Source organism: Lipotes vexillifer, unplaced genomic scaffold (genome assembly GCF_000442215.2).
Source record: "Lipotes vexillifer unplaced genomic scaffold, Lipotes_vexillifer_v1.1 scaffold184, whole genome shotgun sequence".
In the NCBI taxonomy this organism is placed as follows: Eukaryota; Metazoa; Chordata; class Mammalia; order Artiodactyla; family Lipotidae; genus Lipotes; species Lipotes vexillifer.
This window is the reverse complement of record NW_006783561.1, coordinates 771,502-781,235: the sequence shown is the minus strand read 5'-3', so window position 1 is coordinate 781,235 and position 9,734 is coordinate 771,502. Positions and strand designations below refer to the sequence as shown.

The window sequence follows — 9,734 nt, the reverse complement described above, 5'->3', positions numbered from 1 at the left end:
AAGAGTGTAAGCATTCTCTAATGTGAGGCCTGCTGTCTCTCCAGAGTACCTCTTAACTAGGAGTTCTGCTATTTGCAGCCAGTCCCTACCCAGTCCTGGAAAGTTAGGTAAAGAACATTTTTTCTTGATTCTGTCAACCAATAAAGTGAAAGAACAGCTAGGGATAAACTGGTGAGTATATTTTAGAAGAAGAATGATGACACACAAGCAACATGGGTGTTTTAATGTTGTAGGTGAGTGCAGTGGTAGGAAGTGAAGACTCTCCATAACATTTTTTTTTTTTTGGTAATAGTGTACTATTTTTAGAACCTTATGAAAGCATCTATATTAATATTGATAATATATGTGCTATAGATATTAAAATCCTATCTCATATCTTACCTGTTATCACAGAGTTTGAAATGTTTTAGATTATTTAAATATATTAAAGCTAAAGCACAGAAATACTGGCGCTTTACACAGTTAACTCAGTCTTCAGATTCTTCCTGTTGTCTTTTTACTAGAAACAGTTTTAGGCCTGGAGTAGACTTTAGTCTTAATGTACACTTTGCAAACTTGTGCACACATGTACATATATGTATGCGAGTTGGAAGGTGGTTACTGCTTTTCAGAGAGACAGTTAACTTGGTTAAGATCATACAGATAGTTAATGGCAGAACTGGAACTGGAACCCATATCTCCATCTGAATTTTAATGGTTTTGGCTTTCTTTCTATCGTATGGGAGTTATTGAATGGTTTCACAGAAATTCCAGATGATTGGTTGTTTTACAGTCCAGGTTTTTCAAAGACACCTTGCATATATATTTTTACTAAGTCTTTAATATTTTTTATTTAGGAATATTATGCAGATTGCTTCAAAATTGAAAGCTTTTGTTTTTTGTTTTTGCAAGGCAAAGTAACTGATAAAGGTTAGGAAAGGGTAAAGTAATTAATTACATTCATTAATTAACTGGAAAAGAATTTGCTTTATAGTAGTTCCAGGCCATCAGGAAGTATATAGAGAGATTCAGTTACTTCTTTTTTTTTTTTTTTTTTCTTTTTCTTTTTCAGTTCTTAACGATGATCTACTGAATTAATTACTTTCATAATGTTTTAAAAATTAAAATTCTGGTTCTGTTATAATTTTCATCATAAAGTTTTGAATTTGATGTGAAAATTATATGCTTTGTTTCACTAAAATTATAAATTTTACCACTGTGTAAATGGGGTTTTAAATGTTAATATTCACTGTAACTTGCCTTTAGATAATTTAATAATTACTAATTATTCAAATACAATATCAAACTGCTGAGCCAGAGATGGTTTGTAAAATTGATCTTTGGCATATAAAAGACTGGCTGTTGGTGCTTAGCAGCCTCCTACAATGTCATGGTCTTAATTTGCATTCTAATTTGTAATGAAGGAATGCTGAGTGAAGGGCATTCCACCGCCCTCAAGTTTTAATCAGGTGTGTGGTCTAACATTTTTTGCCTCTTTTTAAGAGTATCAGAACTTGTTTAGAACATGAAATTTAAGAATTGATGTGAATGTTTGACCTAGTGGTCCATTAAGTGTTTTAACTACTTAAACTTATATTTTAAGTTATTTGACTTGTTGACATTATGAAGGAAATGGTTATATATTCTCATAAACTCCATGGTTCTCAACTGTGGGTACACATTAGAGTCACTGGGGAGTTTAAAAAATTTCAATGCCCAGGGCTTCATCCTATGCCAGTTTATCTGTCCTGCTTTAAACCCAGTCTCTACTGTTTACCTGATTCTGGTTCCCAGCATCTGAGGATGGATCTGTCAGCTGAAAAGCTCCCAGACCACATGTGTCTGAGAAGCTGGTTCTCCTACTAAAATAGCCTAGTTTGAAAATCAGAGTCTTCAGATACTCTTATATGCTCTTCCCCAGGCCTTAGCTCATTCTGTCCCCCATTCCTTTGATCTCTTGGGCATTAAGCCTTTTCTCTGGTGATTTTAGCTCTGGTTCTGTTTTCTCAGAGATTCCACAATTGAAGGCTTAATCCAGCTGTAGTCATAGTGACTTCAGCCTCTGTCTTGCCCTACAGAGGCACCAGAACAATGGGGATTTTGCCCACTTGGGATCTGGAGTCTTGTCAGAATACTGCTTTTGTCCCCAGGACTAGCCCAAGATAAGATTGAAAATGGAAGAAATTTGTTTCTGGACCCCAAATTCTCTGCTCATGTGTACCTGATTATACATAAAAAGCCATTAAATCCATGCCAGATTAAACTTGTTGAATAATAGTCAATCTTAGCAGGTTAATAAAGGTAAAAGAAACATAAGTAGAGGGTGGTGGTGGTAATCTCAGCTAACGTCTAGTGTCCCAGGCTTAAGGCATGGTTCCTAGAGAGTATTATAAAACAATGTAAGAGAGCATTTAAATGAAATTTGGGGTCAAAGACTGTTTAGAGATGAACATACCTGTTTCTGAAGTTGGTGTGTTCTGGCAGAGGTACTATACAGAGAGTCAGAGAGCGTTTACTTCAAATTAAATTGTATCTGGTAAGGTAAAACCTTTTTCCTTTGGAATTTGTTCAGAAATGGTTTAGGTGTTATCCCCAGAGTTTTTGGTCCTATGAGAGTTTCTTGGGAATGAGGAAGGGTTTGCCAGGATATTCTGAAAAAAACATTTTAGGCATCAAGTCTTTTGTGGGTTGTAAATCTCAGATTCTTAATTTAATGTTATTGGAGGCTTTCAAAGGACAAAGAACCAAGTTGCAGAGTTTTAAACTCAGAGGCAAGGTAGCATAGAAACTAATAAACTTTCTAATCTAAATATTATTCAGTTCAGAATGCACTGATAAATCCTTGACTTATACTTTATGGTTTTGTCTCTTAATGGGTAGAATAGTTGATGGAGAAGTAACAGGGGTCATGAGCCATGTCATATTTGTCATGTTGAGGTTTGTTTTAGCTTGGGAGGGGAATCATCAGAAATAGGCCCGAGGTTTTAGGAAATCAGATTTCACAAATATTTAGGGAAATGCTCTCTCATGACCCAAGTCTTGGGCCATAACTGGGAAAATGGCTTGAGAATTTGAGGTTTTCAAAAATGAAATTCATGGGGACTTCCCTGGTGGTCCAGTGGTTAAGACTGTGCTTCCACTGCACGGGCCGCAGGTTCAACCCCTGATCAGGGAACTAGGATCCTGCATGCTGTGTGGCGTAACCCCCCGCCCCCCCAAAAAAGAAATTCATGATATATAATCAGAAATTAACACAGTGAGGAAAAAATGGAGACAAAAAGTAATGGATACATGCTATTTTGTGATCTCTCAAAGGTTGTGAGAAGAGTACAGTATACCTAAGTATGAAAGAATACTAAAGTCTATAAAAATAGTGTTAGAAAACCTCCATTTCCTAACCTGAGCTCTTGACAAGTGCTAAGGCTAACAAAAGGATTTTGTAAAAATATTTTGATAGCAAGACCAAAGGCTCATTACATGGGATCAGTGATGTAACAGAGTAAAAGAAGAATCACTCTTATCTCATTCTTTCTCTTTTTATTTTTCATCAAATAAAATAACCTTCAAACAAGAAAAGACAAGAGGAAATAATCCCTGATAAGAGGGAAGTGAAGCCTTAGATAAGGGGATTGATTGTACAGGAGTACCCAGCTGCCTTAGCAGTAAGTTTAGTTGCTGATATAAATGATCTTTTAGAGATACTGAGAGATCATGATGATAAGTAATGCTTGAATAACTGTGTAAGACAGAGGTAAATTGTTTTTCTAGAAGGAAAATGAAGAAAGTGGATTCTCCCTTACAAAACATAGTGAACTTGATGTTGATGAGGCACAAGATTTTAGAATGTGTTATTAAAATTTACTTTTTAAATCACAGGAAGTAATGAACATTAGGAGCTGTTATGGATTCATTAAAACAAAAATGCCTGAACAACTTCAGTTCCTCTCTTCGGTAGGTTTTAGCAAGACTAGAAGAACAAAAGAGTATAAATAAAGTATTATATCTTGTTGGACAAGATGAAGAAATGTGGGTAGAATAGTACAGTCAGGTAAACATGTAAATAATTATAGAATTCAAGTATTGGTATGATATTACTCATAATATGTCACATACTATCTTTTAGTAGAACATGACAGATATTCTTGACTTTGACCTATTCAAGTCATTGTTGATGACATATAAAGGCACAGTGATCTGATGATTAAATTGGACAAGGACATGAGATGGGTGTGGGGCAGGGACTAGTAATACGGAATGATGAAGACAGCATCTAAAATGATCTCAGCTGACTGAAGTGATGTGCCATATCTAACAAGATGAGTTATAGTAAGGACAGGTACATTTGCATAGCATTTTGTACTTTACAAAACACTTTTACACCCCTTGTCTCACCTGGTTTTCAGAAGAACTCAAAGAGATAGAGATAGTGGTATGCATTATCCTGGTTTTACCAAGCAAAAAACTAGGATTCAGTTTTTCACTTAAAGTCACATTTTCTTTGTTGTGGTGCTGGTGGTGGTGATGATCTGTTTTAGTTTTTTTTTTCTTTTTTTCCTTTCTGCCCGGAATTCAGATTTATGCTGAGAGCAGTGAATGAAGAATGTTTTATGCCTTTTTTTGGTCTGTTTTTACAGCTGTATTGAGGTATAATTAACATATGATAAATTGTATCTATTTAAAGTGTGGCAAGCTTTAATATATGTATATATTTGGGAAACAGTCACCACAATTTAAAAAAAGTTATTTATCAAGTTTAGAAGTTTTGTTATATACCTTTGTAATTTATCCCCTTTTCCTCCTCCTTCCTTCCCTCTTTCTTTTTTCTTTTTTTTAATCTATTTATTTATTTATTTTTGGCTGCATTGGGTCTTTGTTGCTGCGTGTGGGCTTTCTCTAATTGCTGCAAGCAGGGGCTACTCTTCGTTGCGGTGCGCAGGCTTCTCGTTGCGGTGGCTTCTCTTTGTTGCGGAGCACGGGCTCTAGGCGCACGGACTTTGGTAGTTGTGGCACGTGGGCTCAGTAGTTGTGGCGCACAGGCTCAGTAGTTGTGGTGCACAGGTGTAGTTGCTCTGCTGCATGTGGGATCTTCCCGGACCAGGGCTTGAACCCGTGTCCCTTGCATTGGCAGGCGGATTCTTAACCACTGTGCCACCAGAAGTCCCTCTGTAGTTGCTCTGCTGCATGTGGGATCTTCCCGGACCAGGGCTTGAACCCGTGTCCCTTGCATTGGCAGGCGGATTCTTAACCACTGTGCCACCAGGGAAGTCCCTCTCTTTCTTTCTTTCCTTTTTTTTTTTTTACTTTAAAAATTTTCTTTTTCCTTTCCCCTTTTCATTCTCAGGTAACCACCGGTCTGCTCTCTGTCATCTTAGATTAGTTTGCACTACCTAGAATTTCATATAAGTAGACTCACACAGTATGATGTTTTTTTTGTCTCTTTTCACTCAGAAAATTATTTAAAAAATCTCTTCATGTTGTTGCATATATTAATAGTTTTGTTCTTTGTATTGCTCAGTAGTATTTTATTGTAAGGGAAGTGTACCACAGTTTGTTTATCCACTTACCCAGTAATGACTTTTGAATTGTTTTCAGTTTTTGGCTATTACATACAAATCTAGCTGCTGTGAGTATTCATATGTAAATCTTTGTGTGGACATATTTTTTGATTCTCTTGGATAAATAACTACAGTGGAATGACTGAGTCATATTATAGCTTAACTTTTCAAGAAACTATTAAACTTTCCCAAAGTGGTTTTGCCATTTTACGTTCCCACTAGCATTGTATTTATAAGAGTTTCAGTTGCTTCACATTATCTCCAGCACTTGATATGGTCAGTCTTTTCAATTTTAGCCATTATAGTGGAAGTGTAGTGTTGTCTCACTGTGGTTTAAATTTGCATTTCCCTGATTACTAATGTTGAAGATATTTTTGTGTACTTATTTGCCATCCATATATATTCTTTAATGAATGTTTAAATCTTTTGCTTATTTTTTATAGCTTGTCTTGTTGAATGGTAAGAGTTCTTTATATATTGTAGATACTAGTCCTTTGTCTTATATGTAGCTTGCAAGTATATTCTCCCACTTTGTGGCTTGTCTTTTCATTCTCTTAAGAGTATCTTGTTTTGTTTTGTTTTTTTGATGGTTTTGCCCCACATCTGCTTGATATTAATTGGGCAAGATGGGGACATGCTTTTTTTAAAAAAATTAATTAATTAATTTATTTTTGGCTGCGTTGGGTCTTCGTTGCTGCACGCAGGCTTTCTCTAGTTGCGGCAAGCAGGGGCTACTCTTGATTGTGGTGTGCGGGCTTCTCATTGTGGTGGCTTCTCTTTGTTGTGGAGCACGGGCTCTAGGTGCGTGGGCTTCAGTAGTTGTGGCACGCAGGCTCAGTAGCTGTGGCTCTTGGGCTCTAGAGCTCAGGCTCAGTAGTTGTGGCACACAGGCTTAGTTGCTCCATGGCATGTGGGATCTTCCCAGACCAGGGCTCGAACCCATGTCCCCTGCATTGGTAGGTGGATTCTCAACCACTGTGCCACCAGGGAAGTCCAAGAGTATCTTTTGAAGAGCAAAAGTTATTAATTTTGAAGTCCAATTTATTGATTTTTTCCTTTTATGATTTGTGCTTTTCTGTCCTTTTTAAGAAATCTTTTGCCAAATCAAAGATCAGTAAGTTTTCCACATATGTTTTCTTCTAGAAATTTTATAGTTTTCACTCTGAAATATAGGTCTATGATCCATTTGTAGTTAATTTTATATATTGTACGAGTTAAGGGTCAAGGGGTTTTGTTTTGTTTTGCTTATGGCTCTTCATTTGTTCTTGTACCATTTGTTGAAAAGATTACCCTTTCTCCACTGAATTCCCTTAGCACTTTTATTGATAATCAATTGACCACGTATCTATGTGGATCTGTTTCTGAACTTTTTTTTCTGTTGCATTGATTAATTTGTTTTTTGGGTTTTTTTGATGCCAATATCACACTGTCTTGATTATTGTAGCTTTACAATAAGTCTTGAAATCAATTCTTTTTCAGAGTTGTTTTGGATTTTTTAGGTTCTTTGCATTTGCATGTTAAGTTTAGAATCAGCTTGTCAATTTCTACAAAAAACCCTAAGGTTTTGATTAGGATTGCATTAAACCTGTGGATCAATTTGGGAAGAATTCACATCTTAACATTATACTAAGTCTTTTGATTAATGAACACAGTATATCTCTTGTCTTGTTTAGGTATCTTTACTTTTTCTTTGTAATGTTTTATAGATTTTAATATTTAGGTTTTGTACAGCTTTATTGAAATTACCCCTAAGTATTTCATATTTTTTATGCTATTTGTAAATGGTATTTTTTAAATTAAAAATTCTGATTGCTTGTTGCTAGTGTATAGAAAAACAGTTGATTTTTGCATGTTGGCTTTGCATCCTGCACCTTTGCTAAACTCACTTATTAGTCCTAATTTCTTTTTTGTAGATTCCTGAAGATTTTTTTTACATAGATTGTCATGTTGTCTGAGAATAAAGACAATTTTATTTCTACCTTTCTAATCTGTATGCCTTTTATTTCTTTTTCTTGCCTATTGCACTGGCTAGAACCTCCAGTACAATGTTGAATAGAAGAGGTGAGACCAGACTTCTTCTCTTGTTCCCAATCTTAGCGGGAAACTATTCAGTCTTGTGCCATTAAGAAATATTACCTGTAGTTTTTTCATAGATGTCCTTAATCAAGTTGATGAAGTTCCCCTCTATTCCTAGTTTGCTGAGTTTGTTTTATTGTGAAGGGAGGTTGGCTCTTGCAATGATTTTTTCTGCACCTTTTGAGATGATCTATGATTTTTCTTTTTTTAGTCTGATAATATGGTGAACTGCATTGATTGATTATTGAATCTAAAACCAATCTTGCATTCCTTTGATAAACCTCAATTTGTAAAATAGCTGGATTCCATTTGCTAAAATTTGTTGCTTTTTTTTTTGAACCTATATTTATGAGAAATATTGATCTGCAATTTTCTTATAATGTCTTTTTTTATGGTTTTGGTATCACGATAATGCTAGCATTATAGAATAAGTTTTTAACTTCAAAGCCAGTGTTTCTTCTATTACAGTATTGAAGTTGCCCAAGAAACAGAATGGGGAGTTATTAATTAGCATGTTGAAAATATCTATAAAATAGATAGGCTTCTTATAAGCATTTGTGTTTAAGTTGGCAATGTCCTGATTGTTAGGTTGATTATTGTCGACATGCTTAAATTGAAGCTAAATAATTTTTATATAGAAATAAAGGCATAAAATGTATAAGGTAGAAAAGGAGTCATAAAAATTGCCTACTCTGAGCAAGTGTCAAGGAAATGCCTAAACATAATGACTGACAAGATGATATATTTTCTGAGAATCACCTTACCTATAAGCAGTTACTGTTTATCATCCTCAGTAAAATTTATATCCTTTAGTATTCCATAATGGCCCATCTTAGGCTGCCTTTTCCCTTTCCATTCCACTCACACCACAGATTTCCTTAGAAGGCCAGTCTGGAAATAAAGATAGAATAATAGTCACATTCTTAGTCTGTGACTGAGGTTGAGAATAGTTGACCAGTTGGTACATCTTTGGGGTATTAAGCAGTGATACGCAGTACTTGTTCCTATCTTGTTCTCATTGTAGCTAGGGGAGGCCCTCAACCTGGAGTGAGTCCTTCCTTCCCCTGAACCTGTTTCACTTTTCATTGGTCCATGAACAGAGGCTAGGAAGCTCTAGGGGTGGGCCCTGTATTAGTTTGAGTTCCAGGGTGTTAACCAGTGTATTAGACTAATGTTTTTTTAACTTTTATTTGTTAAATTTCATTTTAAATGAAAGCTTAATGCAGAAGCCCAATAAAGAAAACAGATACAAGCTTGATTCTGTTAGTATAAATAAATTTTGCAAATTCCGTTTTTTTAGCATTCTGAATTTAATGAGAGCAATAAAGTTGTGATGAATGCAGATTTAATACCAAGGGGTACAGGTAACATTCTTCTTCAGTAACCAGTTTGTTTGGTTGAATATCAGTATTGAGAAAAGTCCTGACTTCTCAGATAATTTAGTTCCATGTGACTTTTTTTTTTTTTAATAGCTTGTCTTGCAGTCTCAGAGTATTTTTCAAGTAAACTCATCTAGAACTTGGACATAAAGGAGTAGGAAATTGGTTTCACAGTTCAGTCGCTAACAGTTTCTAACAAACTGCTCACATTTTTTATCATTTATTAAAAAGTCAGGAAAAGGGGAAAAAATTAAATGCTAAACAGTTGATATTGTCTTGATGAGACCGTTTATAGGTTCCTTTGTTGACTGCTGTTATGCTTTGATTAAGCACACAAGGCAAGATATGCCCTCATTTCACCTGCCACTTAATTGCTTGTGACATGCATGTGCTGTAGTGCATTTGCTTGTAAAGCTTTTAGTGAGCAAATATGTGCAGGCCTGAATTGGGTCGGGGTGGAGGATGGGGAGGGAGAACAAAAGACCAGTGTAGCATTACAAGCCTTCCTAATCAATGAGACGTTTACTAGGAGTCCAGATATATACACAGAGATAGCAGGAGAAACTTTATTCTGAGGTTTGCATGAAAATGAGTTAACATGATTGTGGTATCTCCAGTTATTAATATTTGGTATAGAACTAATTTGAGTGTGTATATTTTTATTACACTTAAAAATATTATTTTTAAAAAACTATTTTCAAAAGGATATTCAAATCAAATGCTTGTGGAATTCCTGAAACTCTTC

At 35.4% G+C, this 9,734-nt stretch overlaps 1 protein-coding gene across 1 annotated transcript in view; it reads left to right on the top strand.

The window, feature by feature from the left end:
• The window catches only part of TM9SF3 (transmembrane 9 superfamily member 3), a 75,336-nt gene that overhangs the window by 41,231 nt on the left and 24,371 nt on the right, over window positions 1-9,734 (top strand). The gene's annotated exons all lie outside the window — the stretch shown is intronic.